Source organism: Sphaeramia orbicularis, chromosome 17 (assembly GCF_902148855.1).
Source record: "Sphaeramia orbicularis chromosome 17, fSphaOr1.1, whole genome shotgun sequence".
NCBI lineage: Eukaryota > Metazoa > Chordata > Actinopteri > Kurtiformes > Apogonidae > Sphaeramia > Sphaeramia orbicularis.
Window position 1 is genome coordinate 51,927,857 of NC_043973.1, and position 10,010 is coordinate 51,937,866.

At 33.4% G+C, this 10,010-nt stretch overlaps 1 pseudogene; it reads right to left on the minus strand.

Annotated features, from left to right (window-relative positions):
• The window catches only part of LOC115437431 (LIM/homeobox protein Lhx8-like), a 9,767-nt pseudogene extending 587 nt beyond the window's left edge, over positions 1-9,180 (minus strand).
• Positions 9,181-10,010: the final 830 nt, after the last annotated feature.

Below are 10,010 nucleotides of genomic sequence, written 5' to 3' on the forward strand. Positions count from 1 at the left end.
CACTAAGTGCAGCAATGTACCTTGTTGCAGAGGAGTGCGGGGGGGTACAGAATTTCACCATTGACAAAATATGCTGCTTGATATCAATACTTATACAGACTAACGCCCCCCATTCTGGTTTCAGAGCCCCCACTCTTAGCTTTCTCATTCTAAATAATGCCCTGCCGACAGTGTCCCAGTTGAGAAACACTGATGTAGAGGTTCATTAAAGCTCCGATTAACGTTGAGGGTTATTAAGCAGAGAAAACTGAAAAAAGTGACTTTTTCAGCAAAACGTATCCATTACGTTCAGTTAATTTTGCTGGAAAAGTGTGTCCATCCACTGGCATTGATCCAACTCCATGGGTTTTACTGGTGAATCAATGTTGTAGAAGATGATGGTGTTTCAATGGCAACTAAGGAGCCTCTGAACATCCAATTGGTCGTATCTGATGACCATGAAAAGACGACTAACTGTATTTTACACCAATTATTTCAACACATTCTTCAATTTTGTTCATTTTTGATTACTTTGGCTGTTGTGGTTCATTTTGTCAGTATTTGATTAATTTCCTTCATTTTTAGTCAATCTTTTGCTTATTTTGTTGATTTTTTTTTTTTTTACATTTTCTTGCCTATTACATTACTTTTCTTCAGTTTGTGTCTCATTCTGTTCATGTTGCTTATCGATTTTTTTCGTGTTATAGACCATGAAAAAATGACAAACTACAGCAATTATTTCAGAGTACTGATAGGTTTTGTGGTTAAGAAGCGATTAAACATTTTAGATGCTTTGGGTCGCTAGTGGTTGTTTGGGTCTTTACGGGTTAATCGGAATCTTTAATCTTTTATGAACATCTACACAATCAATGAATTAAATACAGGAAAATACATGATTTTCACTGAAAAAACAAAATACAGAGGATCAAATTAGAACAAACTGTGATCAATCACTTCAGAAAAGTTAAATATGGAGAAAAAACATATTTTGGAACTGCCACAAAAGTAGCCCTGGGTCTGTATGGGTTAATATTTTAATACTTCTGCGTGCTTCCTTACCGTTTTCCTTGGCCCGTTTGATGTTCTCCATCATGATTTCGTAGTGAGCTCTGCAGAAGACCCTGTTCTCCAGAAGTCCACACTCTCCCCAGTGGAGAGCTGGCGTTTGCAGGAGGTGCAGGAGAAACAGGCCAAGTGGAAGGTGCTGCCTCGTGCATGACGGACCCAGTCACTGGAGTGGATGTTACGGCCACAACGAGCACAGCGAGTCCCATACCTCCTGGAGGATCATGGGAAATGGGGAGACAAAGAGGTTGGGTTCACACTGTTTATAAAAGCACCTTAACCCTTTATCAGGCAAGTGACAATTTTGGTAATTTACGCACATTACAAGATAATAATTATACATAAAAACAGTTGCGGAAAAAATTATTAGACTACTCCTTGTTTTCTTCAGTTTCTTGTCATTTTATTGCCTGGTCCAACTAAAGGTCCATTTGTTTGGACAAATATAATGATACCAACAAAAATAGCTCATAGTAGTTTAATTTCAGAGCTGATATCTATCCATTTTCCATGTTTTCTTTATAATAACCAAAATCACTTCAGTTCTTACATCAATATCTATGTCACTGTACTGACAAAAACAGTGCTTTTAGACATTCCATGTTTTCTTTCTGTCTGTTTTAGTCACATGATACACACAGGAGTTAGTACTTGATTGCATAACCATTGTTTTTTTTGTTCTAATATTTTCTTCCACGACTATAGGACTTCTACCACTGCTCAATAGTAACTACATTGATATTTAACCATTTCCATGCTATAAACCATCAAAATATGGACCATTATAAAGAACAGCACCTTCTAATCTAGTCTAGTCTAGTCTAATAATTTTTTCTGCAACTCTAAGTCACTAAAATAAAGTCAGATGTGAGCAGTAAATGTGATTTCAGCCTTAAATCCATCAGTATGAACAGAAACTGAGGTTCAGTCCAAGTTCCAATTTGACTTTTCTGCATCATTTACTTCCATTTTTTCTTATGTCTATTAATCTAATGGTTAAAAGGGAAACACAGGGTTAAATAATCTGCAATAATTAAAAATAGACAAATGCACGTCATATATTTAACGCTAAAGAATTACCATTTCCATGCCTTCAGCACAGTCATTCAGTTATCAGCACAGAAAATGTCTGTCAACACGACTAAAGTCACTGTTTACACTATTATAACAAGCTGTGGCATTCACCTATTTATTCTAAAACCCTCTAATCAGGTTCTATTTATTTTTATATTTTTTACACACCAAATTAATCTGCCAAAGTAAAAAAAAAAACAGCATACAGATAAGTGACGGTTTGCAGCTCGGCCTAGTCCTAAATGTTGTGTAAAAGACGAGCAGCTACAGAACATGCAAAAAATGAATTAACAGTATTTAATAATCTGTTTGCAATTCACAGAATTAGTGTGATTTTCATCTTTAAACATAGAAAGTCTGTAAGAGGAATTAATAACAGTAAAAAAACTGAAATAAGAATCAGACAAAATAAAGCCTGAATCCTGTTGTCAGAAAACACATTATGTATTTTTTTCTTATCATTCCATCTTTTGTCAATAATAGAATAGACAGAATGAAAACTATTTTAGAAGAGAGTAATGAGGCCTTTTGTCACCATTATCTGATGTATAATTGATATTATTATACAAAATGTGGATTAACCCACGGGATTAACCTATAAAGGCCCAAACTTTGACCACTGACCTAAACCAAACAATCTACTGATGTAAATAATAAATAAAATGAACAAAAACAAATGAAGAAATTTACAAATAATAATAATGTGGGGAAAAAAGCAAAAAATGGACTAAAATAAAGTAAAAAAGAATAAATAAGCACCAAAATCAACAAAAACAGGCAAAGTGATCAATAACATAAACAAAATGAAAAATAAAGCAACAAAATAATACAAGACAAAACAAAATAAGCAACAAACTGAATGAAATTGTAGAAAAAAATAAACTAATGGAGTTTGATAACTGACAGTAGATGGAGACACTTTGTTTATGTTCAGCTAGTGATATATTTCCTGAAAAAGTCACTTTTTTCTCTGAGCTTTAATGAGCATTTACATGATCAGTGAATAAATATAAGAAAACAGATGATTTACATTGAAAAATGGACAATACAGAAGATCATATTAAATAAATGATGATAAATCACTTAAGAAAAGGTTAGAAAGAGAGAAAACGTAATTTAGGAACTGCACAATAGTACAACTGGGTCTTTATGGGTTAAGAAAATATCTGATATAATAATCCGAATAACTGATATCAGATGTTAAACCCTGAATTAACCCATAAAGACCCAAACATACAAAATAAGCCACAGACTGAAAAAAAAAATTGTAGAAAAAAAAAAGGATTTGATAAATGACAGTGGATGGAGATGCTTAGTTTATGTTCAGCTTTTAAAAAATAAAAAATAACATGAGAAAAAACAAAGAATGGCCTAAAATGAAATTTAAAAAAAAAAGAAAAATATTCAACAAAATGAACAAAAACAGGCAAAGTGATCAATATAATGAACAAAAATTAATGATAACTCAACAAAATAATAAACAACAAGAACAAAATAAACCACAGACTGAATAAAATTCTAGAAAAATAATAAACCCATGGAGTTACTCTTATGGATTTTACTCTGAGCTTTAATGAACATCTATGATCAGTGAATTAAACATAAGAAAATACATGATTTACACTGAAAAATGGACGATGCAAAGGATAATATTATATCAAATGGTGATAAACCAGTTAAGAAAAGGTTAGATAGAGAGAAAAATTGATGTGTGAACTGCCACTGAAGTATCACTGGGTCTTTAGGGGTTAATGAGGATGTGCAGTGGACTGTGTTACCTGAAATAGTCCAGTTTACAGAAAACCTGTTTATCTTTGATGTAACAGCTCACGTGACGTCCCAGAGACGTGTTACAGACGCTGCAGGACAGGCAGCGAACATGCCAGCAGAGGTCGTTCACCTGAGGAGGAAATTTAAAAAAAGAGGAAAATGGATGTTTAATGCCCTGACTGTTCAAGTAAATACATGAAACATTTATAAATGCAAATAATTAAAGTTAGTGTCTCAGGTAAAATAAAAGCATCATCAATGTAAAATTACTAAAATATACAAATCAGAATAATTGGAGTCTTTTTTTTCCTGGAATAGTTACCGAAAATAAAATATAATAATAAATACAATAATAAATATAATATTGTAATAATATATATATAATAAATACCCCCAATTTATCTATGCATTTCCTGACTCTATCAACATCAAAACCTGTGTTCTGTCTTATGTTGTTGTCTCTTAAAATATTTTTCTTTTGTTATGTCATGTTTTTTTTTCTTAGATTGTATATATCTTTATTTGTTGTACATATTTCTCATCTGTAGTATAGAGTCAGCATTTTGTACATCTGAATAATATTTTAGTAGTATATGTAATGTATATATAGATGCACAAATAAATAAATAAATAAATAAATAAATTTCTTTAGTATCTTTTAATGCAAGTCACTACCGTACTTGCTCAAAGGACCGGCTCACACTGCAGGTTCCTTCAGTTCGTACTGAATTGGGAAAGTCTAGTTTTTCTTACTGTGCACCTGAAACCTGGAACACTCCAAAACCATCTGAAACTGACCAGACTTTTATCATCAGGACAATTTAAATCTTTAATCACTTCTTATTTTATCTCCAGCTGCTCCTGTTTTTAAGTAGTTATCCTTGTTTTTAGTTCATCTTTATCACTTTTACTTTTTGGTACTTCTGATATGTGCATCGTATGTCTCAAATATTTGGTTTTTAAAATCCATAATTCCATCTTATTTTACCTCCAGCTGCTCCTGTTTTAAGTAGACTTCTCTGTTTTTCACTTGTCTTTGTTACTTTTGGTATTTCTGAAACGCATGTCCATTGTATGTTTCAAATGTTTTGTTTTGTCTCGGCTATATTGTAAATGAAGTCCCTTCCTTAATATATCTTTGAGTTTAAATAAAGGTTATGAATGAATGAATTTAATATTTCATCTTGTAGTTTTTGTATATTGCCTATATTTTTCAGTATTTTGTGTGATATTTTATACAGTCTTTTTGCACTTTGTTTGCTGCTAAACAGAAACAGAGCTGATAAACTGATTTTCATTGTTCCTGTAATAGTGACAATAAATATTTATCTATTCTACTGTTCTATTCTATTCTATTCTATTCTATTCTATTCTATTCTATTCTATTCTATTCTATGTCTTTTACATCCATATCCATTCTTTTAGTGTTATTTATCTTACTCCTCCTTTGCATTTTATGTCAACATTTATAAGCTTCTATGTTAATTGAAAAAATTTATTCACACATCATTAGATTCTTGAAAATTTTACTTTACAGTTTGATGAGTTTGGTGAAGGTATATTTACAGAAACACCTCTGTATTTTTCTGAAATTAAAAGACCCAAACAGCCACTGGCGACCAAAAGTATCTACTGATTTTAAATCTTTTAAATATTTGATCCACTAATCCAATCAATATATGTCAATAATTGGTGTAAAATACAGTTATTCATCTTTTCATGGTCATCAGATACGTCAGATTTGGACGTTTAGAGATTCACCAGTAAAACCCATGGAGTTGGATCAATGACAGTGGATGGAGACATATTTTTATGTTCAGTTAATGATGTATTCAGCTTAAAAAGTCATTTTTCTTCAGTTTTCTTTGTTTCTGATATAATAACCCTCAACTATAATCTGAGCTTTAATGAACATCAACATGATCAGCGAATTAAATACAGGAAAATACATGATTTACACTGAAAAAATGCAAAATACAGAGGATAATATTATAATAAATGGTGATAAACCACATAAGAAAGGTTAAATAGAGAAAAATTCATGTGGGAAGCGACACAAAGTAGAACTGGGTCTTGGTGGGATAGAAAATATAAGTTCCCCGATATCAGATATTAAATCCTGAATAAACCAAAAAGACCCAAACATTCATCACTGACCTAAACCATCGACTGGTGTAAATATTAAATAAAATGAACATAAATTAATAAAAGAATTGAAAACAAAATAATAATAATGTGTATTTTAAAAGCTTGGAGAAAAATGATCCTCTTGGTTAGTGTGACTATTTTTTCTAAATATATTTATAATCATTTTTTAGCTTGTAAAGTGTCTTCATTATAGTTAATCTATTCATTTGTGGTATTTGTTTGCTTGTTCTGTCTATTATTTTAACAGTGTCTGTTCTTTTATCAGGTCACTCTTAGAACAGAGATCTTATCTAAAGCAGGATTTCCTCTGGTTAAATATATACAGCAATTAAGAAATAAAGACATGCAACATAAATAACACAATAGATAACATAAATAAAGATATGTAACAGCAGGTTTAAAGAGAATGTCCTTAGTTTCTGCAGACCAGAAGTAAAAAAAAATAGGGTATACACAATTATAAGAGGGCCAGATCAAGTGAAAGTGAATAACAGTGACAAAAATTAAAGTGTCACCTATCATTTCTCAAATAGGCTAATTTTTTTAGCTTAAGAACTCTATTTTATGGAAATGTTTATAAAGTTTCAGTATCACTTGTAGATAAAAAAAAATCAAGATAAAATAAAACTTAAAAAGGACTAAATATGTAAATGCACCATTAACTTCAGTAATAATATTGGTTCTTGCTTGTAAGGGATATTTTAAGTCTGTGAATCTGTAGGAACTAATTATTCAACAGTACATGACTATAGAAAGGTTATGTGCAATCCAGTTATGTGTAATCAAATATGCTCTGCTATTAGCTGTATATATCACTTCAGTTGTAATATGTGTGTTCAATAAAAGTTTACGAGCATATTTGTAGTGTTTTAGTTCCAATCAAAGTCTTTTATTCTGATACTGAACAAATGTACAAACTGCTGTCCCCGTGTCACAACATATCTGTGTTCATTAAAACTTATCATTTCAACATTTTTATCTAATATTGATCACAGTTGTAGTTTAACATTAGAGCTAAAGCCCTATGTTTCATTTGGGATCAATTTCTTATGAGAACAGCATGTTTTGTACATTTACGTAAAATAAAAAAAGATGTTAATTTTGAGTCCCTGTGTCACACAGCAGTAATGTAAGTATTTTATCCCAAAATTTAATTTCTGTAAATTGTAACGTGTGTCATGTGAAAGTACTTACTGAGACCTATTCATACATGAATTAAACATGCAGGTAAGTTATTTAGTTTAAACAGAGACTATTGAACAGGAAATGTGTCCCAGTGTCACTGCTGGATCTGGCCCAAGAATAATAAAATAAACTGTAAAATATGCTCCAGGCTAGTATGTCAGGCCTGTAAAAGCATAAGAATTACAGCTAAAATATAATTTTTTAAGAAAAAGAATAAGAAGAAAAAAGAAGAAGAGAAAAGAAGAAGAAGAATTTTTGTTTGTTTGTTGTTTTCAATAAATAAATAAATAAACTACAGTGTATTGCAGTGGGGCTCGTCCCTGGTCCGGGTCCAGGTCTTACCTTCAGCAGGTACCGGTCCAGGATCTCCAGGCCGCAGGAGGTGCACACGGTCCGGCCCTGGTGCGCGGCCACGGCGGGGACAGAGGAGGACGAGGACAGGGACGAGGGCGAGTACGAGTCCTCCTCGAAGAAATCATCCGTGCCAGACGAACCCTGTGGGAACAGGACCGGGACAGTTACAGACCCGGGTACAGCCTCGTCCCGGTCTACCTGCGCGCGCTCCCGTTCCGGCCTTCCTTCCAGTGCTCATCCTGTTTGGGCTGTGAGCCCAGCACCTACTGGCTCCAGGAACATGCCGTCAGTCCGCCTCAGGCTGAGCTCGGCCTCCGTTAATCCCGGCTCCTGGAACTCGGACATGGCTCCCGTGACGCGTCCGGAGAGATGCGCGAGCCCTGGACGACCTCTAACATTCCCATGACAACCGGAACCAGGAGCCGTTTCCTCATAAAGACACACCTCCCCTCCGGGTCATGTCACACCGGGTTCCTCCACAGGCCTGGGGGGGTGGGGGGGTGTCCCATTTCCATGTCCTCGTCCACCTTTGAGTTCCACGCGACGGTTACGCGCGCGCAGGTGAAGGTGATTCGACTTTGTTACGATCAGCAGCGCACGTGCGGGTGATGAACAGGTGAGTTCAATGAAACCTGGGATTTATCACACCTGAGATCTGACACAACCTGCACAGCATCGTAAATATTTTCAAATATTTTATAGCTGTAATCTAATTTAAATGGCAAATAAAGTGCATTTTCTGTCAATAAATGATTGAAAACACGTATTTCTTTAAACTTTCGTCTGCATTTTTGTTTATTACGGCACTAATTGTGTCAAAATAATAAAACCTACCATATTTTCCTTTTTTTTTTACTTGTCTCATCTCTTTTAACAGCATATATTTCTGTAATGTTAAATTAAGTATATTTTCTTTGATTCGGTCATTAAAAACACGTATTCAACTAAATTTAAACGTCATTTTCATTTGCATATTTGTCTTTTAAAGCACTAAATCTGTCAAAATGATATAATATACAGTAGGATTTTTTTTGTCTAACCTCTGTAATGTTAGGGTAAATGTTACATGTTAAATTTAGTTTAGTAGCTAGTGCTAGCCTATATTATTATAACATGATGATTAATAAGCTCATTTAGAACAATTTGTGCTCAGATTTTATTTTAAAATCATATTTCTGAAGTCAGTTGAAAATAATTTTAGAAGTTTTGAAGAGTTTTATCAACAAATAAATCACATTTATTTGAGTCAATTTGTTTGTCATAAATGCAGATATTATTAGAAATAGAAGTTATAGCAGATTTAATACACTACATTAAACGTAGATACATCTAAATATCTTACATTTCCATGAAAATAAATGAATTAACTAAATAATTATGCATGTTTTGACCTGACTTTGCGTCTCTTATTAAACTTCACTGACTCCAGACTTGATGCTCTTACTTAAACAGTACTTATCGAGCCTAAATATGTCTGAAACTTCTTACCACACTGTTTGAGAGTGAGCTGAACATCCTCCTCCTTCAGCCAGATGTTGTCTTCTCCTCCTCAGCAGGAGCCTGTTAATCCTCCACTGAGCTCCTGATGCTCCACCCGCCTCCTCTGGCTTCACTCTGCAGACCACGACCCGGGTCTGGTCCTTTTATGGGGCTTCATATCTGCAGGGCCACCTCCCACTGCATGGACCCGGACCCTCCCCACTGCAGCATCATTGAAAACCTGACAGTTTTATTAGCAAAATGAAACCTCCTGATTCACTTATACACAATAGAATAGAATAGAATAGAATAGAACAGCCTTTATTGTCATTGTGTACAATGAAAACAGAAGTGCTACTCCAGTCAGTGTAACAGTATAAATAAAAAAAAACAATCAATATTTCAGAAAATAAGAGTAGAGCAAATATAAAATTAAAAAAATTGAAAATAACCCATAAAGACCCAATGCTATTTTTGTAGTCTTTCCCACACAAATTTTTCTCTTAAATGAACTGTTCTTAAGTGATTTATCATTATTTATTATAATAGTATTCACTGTATTTTGAGTTTCATTCTCACGTAATATATATATATATTTATCGGTCGGTATTAATCACCCTGTGCACTATATTTATTCTGTAAATATTCAACCATCCTGTGCGATACATTTTTGCATTTTTTATGTTCTCAGTTTATATCCTTTTTCCTTCATATTTGTATATAGAGTTACCTGCACTTTCTTGGAATTTATCTTGTATATATTCTGCACCCTATATTTTATCCATAATTACCTGTTTGCTCTGAAAAAGGAGAAGCTCTCCAATCTTGTTGTACATTCAGTGTAAAGACAATAAAGGGCATTCTATTCTATTCTATTCTATTCTATTCTATTCTATTCTATTCTATTCTATTCTATTTTTCAGTGGAAGTCATGTATTTTCCATAGTGAATTCACT